The sequence below is a fragment of the Callithrix jacchus genome, chromosome 11, assembly GCF_049354715.1.
Source record: "Callithrix jacchus isolate 240 chromosome 11, calJac240_pri, whole genome shotgun sequence".
NCBI lineage: Eukaryota > Metazoa > Chordata > Mammalia > Primates > Cebidae > Callithrix > Callithrix jacchus.
In genome coordinates, this window is record NC_133512.1 from 117,854,084 (window position 1) to 117,867,156 (window position 13,073).

Below are 13,073 nucleotides of genomic sequence, written 5' to 3' on the forward strand. Positions count from 1 at the left end.
AAAATTAGCTTGGTATGATGATGCACACCTGTAATCCCAGCTACTCAGGAGACTGAGGCCCGAGAATCACTTGAATCCAGGAGGTAGAAGTTGCAGTGAGCCAAGATTGTGCCACTGCACTCTAGCCTGGGCAACAGAGCAAGACTCTGTCTCAAAAACAGAAAAAATTGTCATGGTGCTTTACATCTTCATGCCTTTAATAATAACAATAAGAAAAAAAGAGACTACATTTATTGAATGTTTTCTATATTCCAAATACTATGTTGTTTTGGCATGTATTATCTCATTTAATCCTTATAATAATGCTATATAGTAGATGCTTTTATTGTCACCATTTCACAACCGAGGAGACAAGTATGGACAGGATAAGTGACTGACCCAAGATCAGAGCTCGTAAGACACAGAGCTAACACCTGAATCCAGGTACCTTTGCATGCTTTATCTGAAATGCCCTTATCTTCACAGGCTTGTTGAATGTACTCTTATTAACCCCGAACTGCCTTGTAGGTCAAGAATCCCTGCTTCTATAAAACTTTGTGAAGAAGTGGGCAAAAATGACCACAGGATAAATTTGGGACAAATGTTTAGAGTAATTGAGTTGTACAATAATATGAATAACTAAATGTACATCTGAGTTAAAGTGTATAGATTGATTTTTCATAAGTAAGAACTATGATCTGGACTTAATCAAGTAACAGATAATGATCAATATTGATGGAGGCATTTTTTATTAGCGTAGAACTACAGCTCACTGGTTCTACTATTCTTCCCTTTTCCTAAAACAAAGCAGAGAAAAGACCTTGAAATGAGAGAGGGTTTTACAGAGAGGTCACCTCTGCCCCACAGGACCACCAGAGCATCTTACATAGCCCTACCTCATTAGTAAGGAAGCTTTATTGCTAGTATGAAAATAAATCATGGCTGTTCAGTACAGAATTAGGTTGGCATTCGATTTCTTTTTGAAACAGAATCTCACGCTATTGTCCAGGCTGGAGTACAGTGGTGCGATCTCAGCTCACTGCAACCTCCACCTCCCAGGTTCAAACGATTCTCCCTCCTCACTCAGCTACTTGTGCCACTACCCCTGGTTATTTTTTTTTTTTGGTAGAGAAGAGGTTTCACCATGTTGGCCAGGCTAGTCTCAAACTCACTTACCTCAGGTGGTGCTCTTGCCTCAGCCTCCCAAAGTGTTAGGATTACAGATATGAGCCACTGCGCCCAGCCTGGCATATGCTCTTAGATTTGTATATACAAACCTCCAATTTTATCCCTTGGTTCAGATTTAGGTCTCTACATAAAGATTATTCTTAGCATAAAAGTTTTTCTGGGTTTATGACAATATTTCTAATTTTTAAAGCCTATACATAGTAAACCTAGAAGGAATCAAAACATTTTCAAGATGAAAGGAGCCTTTGAATTTGTCCAGTCAATCACGTCTTTTTATAGTGAAGAAGTTGAGACCCAGGAATTTTAAATCACTTGCCCAAACATGACATAATTAGAAAAGATAAAAGTTATGAGGAAAGAAACTCAGCCCCCAACTCTTCCTAGCTATAAAGAGAAAACTATCTGACAACAGAGTATTTTCTGGTGGAAAGAGACAAAAAATAGCAAAACAGCTTAGGTTAGTGTGTTTTCACTTTTTAGGGCCATGGGACCCTACCCCTCCTTTTTTTTTTTTTTTTGAGACAGAGTCTTGCTCTGTTGCCCAGGTTGAAGTGTAGTGGTGCAGTTTTGGTTCACTGCAACCTCTGCCTCCCAGGTTCAAGCAACTCTCTTGCCTCAGCCTTCCCAGTAGCTGGGATTACAGGCGAGTGCCAGCATGCCCAGCTAATTTTTGCATTTTTAGTAAAGATGGGGTTTCACCATGTTGGCCATGCTGGTCTTGAACTCCTGACCTCGTGATCCACCAATCTCAGCCTCCCAAAGTGCTGGGATTACAGGTGTGAGCCACCACGCCCAGCTAGGACCTTCCCTTCCTTAGAAAATCTTATTAAAGTCACAGACTCTCTTCTCTCTAGAATCTAGGAAGTCTAGAATAAGCATATACTCAAACAAAATTTGGTATACAATTTCAAAGATTCATCGATCCATTCAGGTTAACAATCCTTGGCCTAGGCGAAGAAAATAAATCCTGGGAACCCTCCAAACAGCTATGGAACTGGAGGGGAAGGGACAGAAACAAAGGCTTTTTTTTTTTGAGACAGAGTTTTGCTCTTGTTGCCCAGGCTGGAGTGCAATGGCATGATCTCAGCTCACCACAACCTCTGCCTACTGGGTTCAAGTGATTCTCCTGCCTCAGCCTCCTGAGTAGCTGGGATCACAGGCATGCGCCACCACGTCTGGCTAATTTTTGTATTCTCAGTAGAGTTCGTGTTTCTCCATGTTGGTCAGGCTGGTCTCTAACTCCTGACCTCAGGTGATCCACTCGCCTCAGCCTCCCAAAGGGCTGGGATTACAGGCATGAGCCACTGTACCCAGCCAAGTTAAGTATTATATACTTAACTAGATGCCAGGCGATGCATTAAATCATATACATGACTCACTTACTTAATCCTCGTGACAATTCTATAAGACAGGTTTTTTTAATTTGAATTTTATTTCTTTATTTGTTTTTAACTACGGCACAAAGTTCAAGAGATATAAAGAGTATACTGTGAAAAGTCCCTACCCTTTTCCTTCAGCACCTGAATATCCTCTCTAGAGAGAAATCTTACTTGTGCATTATTCTAGAGATATTCTTTTCATAAAAGCATGTATGTATGTGAGGGGGGTAGTATTTTGTTTCTTTTTGTTTGTTTGCTTTTTGAGACGGAGTTTCGCTCTTGTTACCCAGGCTGGAGTGCAATGGCGCGATCTCGGCTCACCGCAACCTCCGCCTCCTGGGTTCAGGCAATTCTCCTGCCTCAGCCTCCTGAGTAGCTGGGATTACAGGCACGCGCCACCGTGCCCAGCTAATTTTTCGTATTTTTAGTAGAGACGGGGTTTCACCATGTTAACCAGGATGGTCTCGATCTGTTGACCTCGTGATCCACCCGCCTCGGCCTCCCAAAGTGCTGGGATTACAGGCTTGAGCCACCGCGCCCGGCCGAGTATTTTGTTTCTTTTTCTACACAAATGGCAGCATATCATACATACAGTTCTGCATCCAGTTGTCCCCTCTCAGCATTATCTTGAAGACTTTACTATCAGTATACAGAGTTGCCTTACTCTTTTTAACTTCTGCACATTGTTCTATTTTATAGATATATCAACATTTAGTTAACCAGTTCCCTGCCGATGGACATTTAGATTGCTATCTTTTGCTATTTATCGACATGATATAATGCTGTAGTGAATATCCTTCTACATGTGTGAAAACATCTGTAGGATAAATTTCCAGACGTATCATTCATCCAGACGTATGCTTTTTTGTATACATGGGTATAATGAAGATCCCTCTCTCGTCTTTTCAGAAAATGTTTTTGAAAACACAGGGGAGGGAGGTCCTGGTACCCAAAGTAGATTGATACTGTATTTTGCATCTATTTAAAAAGCTTTCAAGTATGAAATGCTGCTTGAGTGTAAAAGTAGGCAAGGTAATTGATGCAACTGAAAGGAGATTCAAATATTCCTTAGAATAGTGAAATAAATGCCTTTTAATTGTGGGGGTTGAGTGTTTCCCTCATCATTTCTACCCCTGGCAATATAAAAATCCAGACATTTATATCTATACATTCATTAGACTATAATTCTATCTTTCCAAGGACTTTAATTATTCACCATCATTGTAAAACAAAACCAAAAAACTTAACAGAGGAGGTGAAAATGAGGAAGGGAAGCAAAACTTTCCCATTAAGCAGCAATAAGTTAAGCTATAAGTGAATGCATAAATGCCTATACACCTAGAGGTAATTTTGAATTTAGACCAGTAGTTCTTAGTTATTTGACCTGTCTCCATGCAGTTTCTTAACACAGCTGTTCTGTTTTTAAAAAGACTTTTTAAGAGCATTTAGGTTCACAGCAAAATTGAGCAGAAAGTCAGAGAGTTCCCATATACCCTCTGCCCGCTCCCAGGCATAGCTTCCCCAACTATCAACAACCTGCATCAGAGTGGTACATTTGTTACAACGAGTCAGTAAGCCTACACGGATGTATCTTTATCACCCAAAGTCCATAGTTTACATTTGGGTTCCCTCTTGGTGTTACACATTCTATGAGTTTAGACAAATGTATAATGATGTGTATCCATCATTGTAGCATCATACAGAATGATTTCATGGCCCTAAAAATCTTCTGTGCTTTGCCTAATTATCCCTCTCTTCTCCCAGTCCCTGGCAACCACTGATCATTTCACTGTCTCCGTATTTTTCCTCTTCCAGAAGGTCATATATTCCAGAAGGAATCATACAGTATATAGCCTTTTCAGATTGGCTTCTTTCACTTAGCAACATGCATTTCAGCTTCTATCATATGTTCTCACGGTTTGATCACTCATTTCTTTTTAGCACTGAATAATATTCCAATGTCTGGATGTACCACAGTTTATTTACCCACTCACCTACTGAGGAACATCTTCAAAACTGCTTCCAAAATTTGGCAATTACAAATAAAGCTGCTATAAATGCCTGTGTGCAGGTTTTTGTGTAGATACAAGTTTTCAATTCCTTTAGGTAAATACTAAGGAGTGCAATTGCTGGATTGCATGGTAAAAATGTTTAGTTTTGTAAGAAACTACCAAACTGTCTTCTAAAGTAGCTGTACAATATTGCATTCCTACCAGCAATGAATCAGAGTTCCTTTTGCTCCACATCCTCATTAGCATTTGGCATTACCAGTGTTCTGAATTTTGGCCATTTTAATAGATCTGTAGCAGTATCACAAATTGTTTTAATTTGCATTTCCCTAATGACATAAGATGTTGAGCATCTTTTTAGATGCTTATTTGACATCTATGTATCTTCTTTGGTGAGTTGTCTGTTCGTGTCTTTTTTCCACTTTTTAGTTAGGTTGTTTGTGTTCTTATTAAGTTTCAAGAGTTCTTTTCATAGTTTGGATAATAGTCCTTTATCATAGAGGTCTTGTGCAAATATTTTCTCTCTGTCTGCAGTTTGTCTTCTCATTCTTTTGATACAATTGTTTTTAACATTTGAGAAAATTGAGGCTCTAAGAAGTTTCACTACTCAAGGCACATACTAGGAAAAAGCAAAGACAGGACTTTAACTCTGTTCTTACCATCATTCCATGTTGTATTTCCTAGGGTTTATTTGAAAAAGGAGACACAATACAGACAGAAAAGAAACAAAACCAAATGCCAACCACCACTGCAACCACTCTGGTTATGGAAAAAGGAAACTGCACACCCTCACATTCTCTTACCCCACAAATCCTCTCCGACATCTTTTCTCTTACCATGTTTCAGTTATCATCTATATGCTGATAACTGACAAATCTCTATATTTACAGCCCTGATCTCTCAGATCTATATACCTAATTGCCTATTGGATATCTCCACTTATACATCCCACAGGTTCCTCAAACAGCCTGTCCAAAACTGTACTCATCATCTTACCCCCCAAACCTGCCCTTCTTCCTCTAGGATTATCTGTTTCAGAAACCTGGAAGTCACCCTGAGATCACTTCCTCCTATCCTACCACTTCATGTGCAGAAACAGCCCCAATATATAATTCTGTGTTCTCCATCCAATGATCCCATCATTTTCCTCCTATTCAGGAACATTTTCCTAGTTTTCTTTTCCTCATTTTTCTAGCCTAGATTTCCTGTCCATCTTGATAATGACTCCTAGAAACACCTTCACTCAATGATCAATGGTCTAGACAAAAGCAAGCAAACACCACCACCCTCACTCCCTTCATTATTTTTCCCAGGCAAAACCTCAATCCTGATGGCACATACCAATCTATTAATTCCATGTTTGGGCCCAAGAAGTTACATGTTGCAAGAGAAAAACCATGTGACTAAGCTGACAGGTTTCATGTTAAAAATCACCTTCCCAAACATCTAAAGAGCATCAATAGTTCTTCAGTTATCTTACGAAGTTTCTTTAGTAGGCACATACTCCCCTATCCCCTCCCAGGAAGAATATTGCATGTTTGTCTCCTCAACTTTCACCTTCTTCCACCTTCACTTTCAGGTGGCAGCCTTATATAGAAAAAAGAAATAAAAAAGAAAACAGAAAAATGTCTAATGTAAACTCTCTCCTTTTCCAACTACTAGGTATAGCTCATTTGCACAGCTTCCTTCTTACCCTCTCTCACTGAAGGAAGGATTGCTTCTTTTTTGTGTGTGTTTGAAACAGTCTTGCTCTGTGGCCCAGGCCGGAGTGCCTGATCTCAGCTCACTTTGACCTCTGCCTCTTGGGTTCAAGTGATTCTCCTGCCTCAACCTCCCAAGTAGCTGGGATCACAGACGCCCATCACCATGCCTGGATAATTTTTGTATTTTTAGTAGAGATGGGGTTTCACCATCTTGGCCAGGCTGGTCTCAAACTCCTGACCTCAGGTGATCCACCCGCCTCGTCCTCCCAAAGTGCTGGGATTACAGGCATAAGCCACTGCGTCCAGTTGAAGGAAGGATTTCTATTTGTGCTCTAGTCTGTTCCCTGCCAAGTTCTTAAGGACTCTCTTTTTTTTTCCTCCCCACTTCCCATCCCTCTTTTTTTTTTGAGATGGAGTCTCACTCTGTTACCCAAGCTGGAGTGCAGTGGCACGATCTCAGCTCACTGCAACCTCCTCCTCCTGGCTTCAAGCAATTCTCCTGCCTCAGCCTCCTGAGTAGCTGGCGCATGCCACCACACCTGGTGGCTAATTTTTTGTATTTTTAGTGAGAGAGGGGTTTTCACCATGTTAGCCAGCATGGTCTTGATCTCCTGACCTCATGATCTGCCTATCTTGGCCTCTCAAAGTGCTGGGATTACAGGCATGAGCCACCACGCCCAGGCCCCGCCCCTCTTAAGGACTCTTTCCACATTACCTGGTCCCTTACTTAGCTCTCCAATCCCCACCCCCACCACTCACTCCTTTGCTCACTTTACTCCATCGACAGTATTTCCAACTTAGACTTCACACATACTGCCACCTGCTTTGTTTCCTTTGTAACACTTAGAATTTTTGGTTACTTCAGTTTACCTTGCTTCTCTTTTGTTTCTGACTCGTCTCACCACCACCACAGCCCAAGGCAACCACTGATCTGTTCTGTTACTACAGATAGATTTGCCTTTTATGGAATGTCATGCAAATCATGTGGAATCATAAAATAAATACTCTTTTATATCATCTAGCTTCTTCCACTTAATGTTTTTGAGATTCATCCATATTGTTCCATGTGTAGTTCTTTTTTACTGCTAGCACTTTACATGGGTGTACCATACTTTATTATCCATTCACTTTTTTTTTTTGAGACAGTTTCACTCTGTCACCCAGGCTGGAGTGCAATGGCATGATCTCAGCTCACTGCAACTTCCATGTCCTGGGTTTGAGTGATTCTCCTGCCTCTGCCTCCCAAGTAGCTGGGACTACAGGCGCATGCCACCATGCTTGGCTAATTTTTTGTATCTTTAGTAGAGATGGAGTTTTACCATTTTGGCCAGGCTGTTCTTGAACTCCTGACCTCATGATCCACCTATCTCAGCCTCCCAAAATGCTGCAATTACAGGCGTGAGCCATTGCACCCGGCCTTCCATTCACTTATTGGTAGACATTTGGTGTTGTTTCTACTTTGGGGTCATTATGAATCAACTGCCTTGGACACTGGTGTACAGGTCTTCATGTGAACAACGGGCTTCATTTTCTTGGGTAAATTCATAAGGAAGGGTGGAACAGCTGGGTCACCTGTTAAGTATATATTAAACTTATAATAAACTGTTTTCCACCAGCAATGCATGCTCATTACAATTGTCCCACATCCTCATCAGTAGTAGCTACTGTTACTCTTAATTTTAGCCATTCTAGCAGGCGTGCAGTATCTTACTGTGGTTTTAATTTGCACTTCTCTCATGATATTGAGTATCTTATGTGCTTACTGGTATTCATGTAGTATCTCTGGGGTTATGTGTGTTCAAATCATTTGCCCGTTTAAGAAACTGGATTGTTCATCTTATTACTGAGTTGTAAGATTTATTTATATGAATTCTAAATACCAGTCATTTTTCTGGTATATGTATTGTGAATATTATCTCCTAGTCTGTGGCTTGCCTTTTTATTTACTTACCTGTGTCTTTCTTTTCTTTTTTGAGACGGAATCTTGCTCTGTCACCCAGGCTGGAGTGCAGTGGCACAATCTCGGCTCATTGCGACCTCTGTCTCCCAGGTTCAAGCGATTCTTCTGCCTCAGCCTCCCGAGTAGCTGGGACTACAGGCACGCACCACCACGCCCAGCTAATTTTTGTATTTTTAGTAGAGACAGGGTTTCACCATATTGGCCAGGCTGGTCTCAAACCCTTGACCTCATGATCTGCCCGCCTCAACTTCCCAAAGTGCTGGGATACAAGCGTGAGCCACCATGCCCAGCCCTAAACATTTCATTTTAGAGTATTTTTTGTGTGCAAAGAAAGTTTTGTCTACCACAAGGTCATGAAGATTTTCTCCTGTTTTCTTCTAGTCTATGATCCATTTTGAGTTAATTTCTATACTTGGAATGAGATCAGAAACAAAGTTCACTTTCCCCCCAAAAAGATATCTAATTGTTCCAGCACCACTTGCTGAAAAAAAAAATTTCCCCACAGAATTATCTTGGCTTCTTTTTCAAAATCCAGTTCATTATATTTGTAGAGGTCTATTTCTGGACTCTATTTCCCATTGCTCTAAGCTCCCCCTCTCCTTTTCTTAAGTATTAAGCACAAAATAGTCTTCAAAATTATAACTGATAACAGGGAAAGTAAGTTAATTGTCCATATATCCCTAACAAAGTGACATCAGCATGAAGATTTTATTCCTATTAAAATGCAGGACAAATAAGAAACATATGAAAATTAATGGTAAGTTCATCATAAACAGACCACTAAAAACAAACAATATCCTGGTGCCCTCTAGTGGGAGGAAACTGTAAGGATATGCCAAACAAAGGAGCTAATAAACACTACTCACAGAAATACTGAATACCAACAAATTTGACCAATATTTCCATGCATTCTACTCACATTTTTTAATATCAAAAAAGTTTTTTAAGACAGAAAAATTTTAAACAAAAACGGAAAATGTTTTGCTGTTTTAAGCAACTTTAATCCAATGTGAATGCAATGAAATAGAAAATTGGAGTGACAAACAAAACAGGTATTTGGAATTTATATCTCCATAGTGTACTTCCCTATACAAAGGAAATGGGGCCAGAAGCCAAAGGAAAAGAGGTAAGATTTTACATAATTAAAAGTAGATGAAATTGTTTCAAGATACATAGTATGAATGCATTATCAAGACATATGTTAATATATACTTGCATGTAACACATAATATGTAATTTTATATACATATACACCAAATTTTTCTAGAATGAAGCACAAGATGATGTCAACAATGATTGCCTGTGAAAAGCAGGGGTGAGTAGGGAGAAAGGGAGGATTTACATATCCCTTATTTTAAACATGTGAAATAAATGCTCTTATTTTAAAATGTAGGTCTACCATTTTGAAACAATCTAATGGTAATTTTGTATGCTTACACATGAACTCCCAAAATAGGTGGCAAGTGAATAATGCTTTGTTCAGAACAGTGTGTTCCCACGGTTGATTATAATTAACTAACCCTTGTTAAGTCCCTCAAGGTACAAAGCTATGTAGCCGCATTCTGTAACACACAGAAGGGAGACAGATAACTACAAGACCCCTCATCTTTTAATTGGAAGTTCTTAGTGTATTCACCTACCTTTTTCTTCTTTGTTCCTATATTAAAAGAAGGGGTCTCTCTCCTCATTATCATCTCCTTCAAACTACCTCCCTACCCCAAATATTTTTAAAACCTATTATTCTGGTCACTCACGTTCAAAACTGAGTCATAATTCTTACTCTCCTTCCAAAAATGTTCTTTGTTTCTTCTAAATATTATCTTTGCGTTAATGGGGAGGAGTCTAAGAAGACTTGGGTGAGTGATGATACCAACAAGTAACAGGAATACTCCAACACTGACGTCCCTCCCCAACTCTCCTGTATTTTGCATATAATTTCCTCAGTCTAAAATGCCTGCTCTGTCTCCTTTTTATTTACGCTTTCTACTTACTTTCTGTTCTCCTTCTCTTTTTTTAATGCCAAAGTACATGCTGCTTCCCACAAAAAGCTTTACCTTTATATCCCTTGGAGATAAAATATTCTTCTGAGTGGTTTAATGGTTGTAATTACTGCCTGTACCACTTAGCAGACTTGTAGTCCATGCTCCTTTACACTGATATTCTTCTCTTTAAGCACTTGCTCATTTTTCCCAAGTGCTGGTAAATTCTCAAGACTGTGGACAGATCATACAGTTTGTTTTATTTCTACTATCTTTCCCAAATAGGTTTCACATGAATAGGTTTCTACAAACCTAATCCCAAATAGGTTTCACATGAGTGTGTTATTCCCACCCAAGAAATTCACAGGAATTCCTCAAGAAAGTTTTGGGAACAATAGTCGCTTTTACTGCTATCAAAGACTTATACATACACAGTCCTCCATCTGGTAAATGGTACCAAAGAATTACATGCTGTGCTTTTAGTTAATTCTAATGAAGGGGTTCAGTGTATGCTACCCTAGAATATGCTACCCTGGCATAAGAATTATTTTGCGCTGTAGGCAGTTGAGAAAAAGCAGATGCAGGACAAGTTCTCTGCCTCCCTGCCCCCATCTACCTTTCATTTACCTTTGCGAAAGTGTCCCCCAAGCACTTCCCTTACCAGGAAGGAAATTTTTATTTTTATTTATTTATTTATTTATTGTAGGAAGGGAGGAAGGGAGGAAGGGAGGAAGGCAGGAAGGGAGGAAGGGAGGAAAGGAGGAAGGGAGGGAGGGAGGGAGAGAAGGGAAGGAAGGAAATCAGGCAATGAAAGAGACATTGCTGACCTGGATCTAGAGGTCTACAAGTTGATTTCTTTTCTTCTTTTTTTAAGAGAGGGAAAGAAAAAAAAGGAGTGAAGGAGAGGAAGAAAGAGGAAGAAAAAGAGGGAGAGAGAAGGGAAATGTTGCTTTATTCTAAAAAAAAACAGGTATTAATAATGGCCAATCAATATTTCATTTAAACCTATGAGTAGGTGTGATGTGGTATTGACAAGAATGTATATTTTGTGTATTTAAAGTGGAGAGCTCTATAAATATTTACTAAGTTTACTTGTTCCGGATCTGAGTTCGAGTTCTTGATATCCTTATTAATTTTCTGTCTCATTGAGTCTAAGTCTCTATGTATCTGGGTGTTAGGATCGTTAGCTCTTGTTGTTGCATTGATCCTTTTACCACTATATCTTTGTTGCTTTAAAATCTATTTTATCAGATACGAGAATTGCAACTCCTGCTTTTTATTTATTTATTTATTTTTCCTCTCCATTTGGTTGGTAAATCTTTCTCCATCCCTTTGTTTTGAGTCTTTGTGTATCCTTGCATGTGAAATGGGTCTGGATGTAGCATGCCGTTGGGTTTTGGCTGTACCTTTTGATTGGGGGATTTAGTTGATTTAAATTTAGGATTACTGCCATTTGCTGCTAACTGGCTGTTTTATCCATTCATTGATGTAAATTCTTCTTTATGTTGGTGCTCTTTACTTTTTGGTATATTTTTAGAAAGGCTAATACTGGTTGTTTCTTTCTGTGTGTAATGCTTCTTTCAGAAGCTCTTGTAAAGCAGGCCTGGTGGTAATAAAATCTCTGAGTACTTGCTTGTTCATAAAAGATTTTATTTTTCCTTCAGTTGTGAAGCTTAGTTTGGCTGGATATGAAATTCTGGGCTGAAAGTTCTGTTCTTTAAGGATGTTGAATATTGGCCCCCAGTCTCTTCTGGCTTATAGAGCTTCTGGTGAGAGATCTGCTGTAAGTCTGATAGGCTTCCCTTTGTGGGTAATCTGACCTTTCTCTCTGGCTGCCCTTAGTATTTTCTCCTTCATTTCAACCCTGGTGAATCTAACAATTATGTGCCTTGGAGTTGCTCTTCTTGAGGAATATCTTTGTGGTGTTCTCTATATTACCTGGGGTTGAATATTGTCCTATTTTGCTAGTTTAGGAAAATTTTCCTGAATAGTATCCTGAAGAATATTTTCCAGCTTGGATTCATTCTCTCCGTCGCATTCAGGTACACCTATCAAATGTAAATTTGGTCTTTTCACATAGTCCCACATTTCTTGGAGACTTTGCTCATTCCTTTTTATCCTTTTTTCTCTAATCTTGTCTTCTCGTTTTATTTCATTAAGCTGGACTTCAACCTCTGATATCCTTTCTTCTGCTTGAACAATTCGAGTGTTTAAACCTGTGTATACTTCTTGGAGTTCCTGTATTATATTCTTCAGTTCCATTAATTCACTTATATTCCTCTCTAAGTTGTCTATTCTCATTAGGATTTCGTCAAATCTTTTTTCAAAGTTCTTAGTTTCTTTACATTGGGCTACAACATGTTCTTTTAACTCACAGAAGTTTCTTATTATCCATGTTCTGAAGCCTGATTCTGTTAATGGGATGCGCTCGTTCTCCATCAAGCCTTGTTCCCTTGTTGATGAGGAACTGTGATCCTCTTTAGAGGGAGAAGCATTCTGATTTTGAGTATTCTCAGCCGTTTTACGCTGGTTTCTTCCCATCATTGTAAATTTATCCACCTGTCGTCTTTGTAATTACCAACTTTCAGATTAGGTCTCTGAGTGGTCGTCCAAGTTGTTAATTCCCAGAGCCAAAATATAAGAAACCCACTGCGCCGGCCAAAACAACGGCATTAAGACTGATGGTGCTTTTCTGCCTGGGAATCTCCAGTCTGGCTTCCTTCTTGAGTCTGTAATAGGCGACTCTACCTTCCTGGAGCTCCAAATCTCGGTCAGAAGGGGAATCAGTCCCGTTTACTCTGCACCAAGAGCTGCCACGCCGAGGTGCCGGCAAAGCCGCTGCGCCAGCCACAAGAGTCGTGCTGGCGACCCGTGCA

The 13,073-nt window shown here is 39.7% G+C and overlaps 1 protein-coding gene across 2 annotated transcripts in view; it reads right to left on the minus strand.

Annotated features, from left to right (window-relative positions):
• AHCYL2 (adenosylhomocysteinase like 2) overlaps positions 1-13,073 on the minus strand; it is a 202,275-nt gene that overhangs the window by 78,818 nt on the left and 110,384 nt on the right. The gene's annotated exons all lie outside the window — the stretch shown is intronic.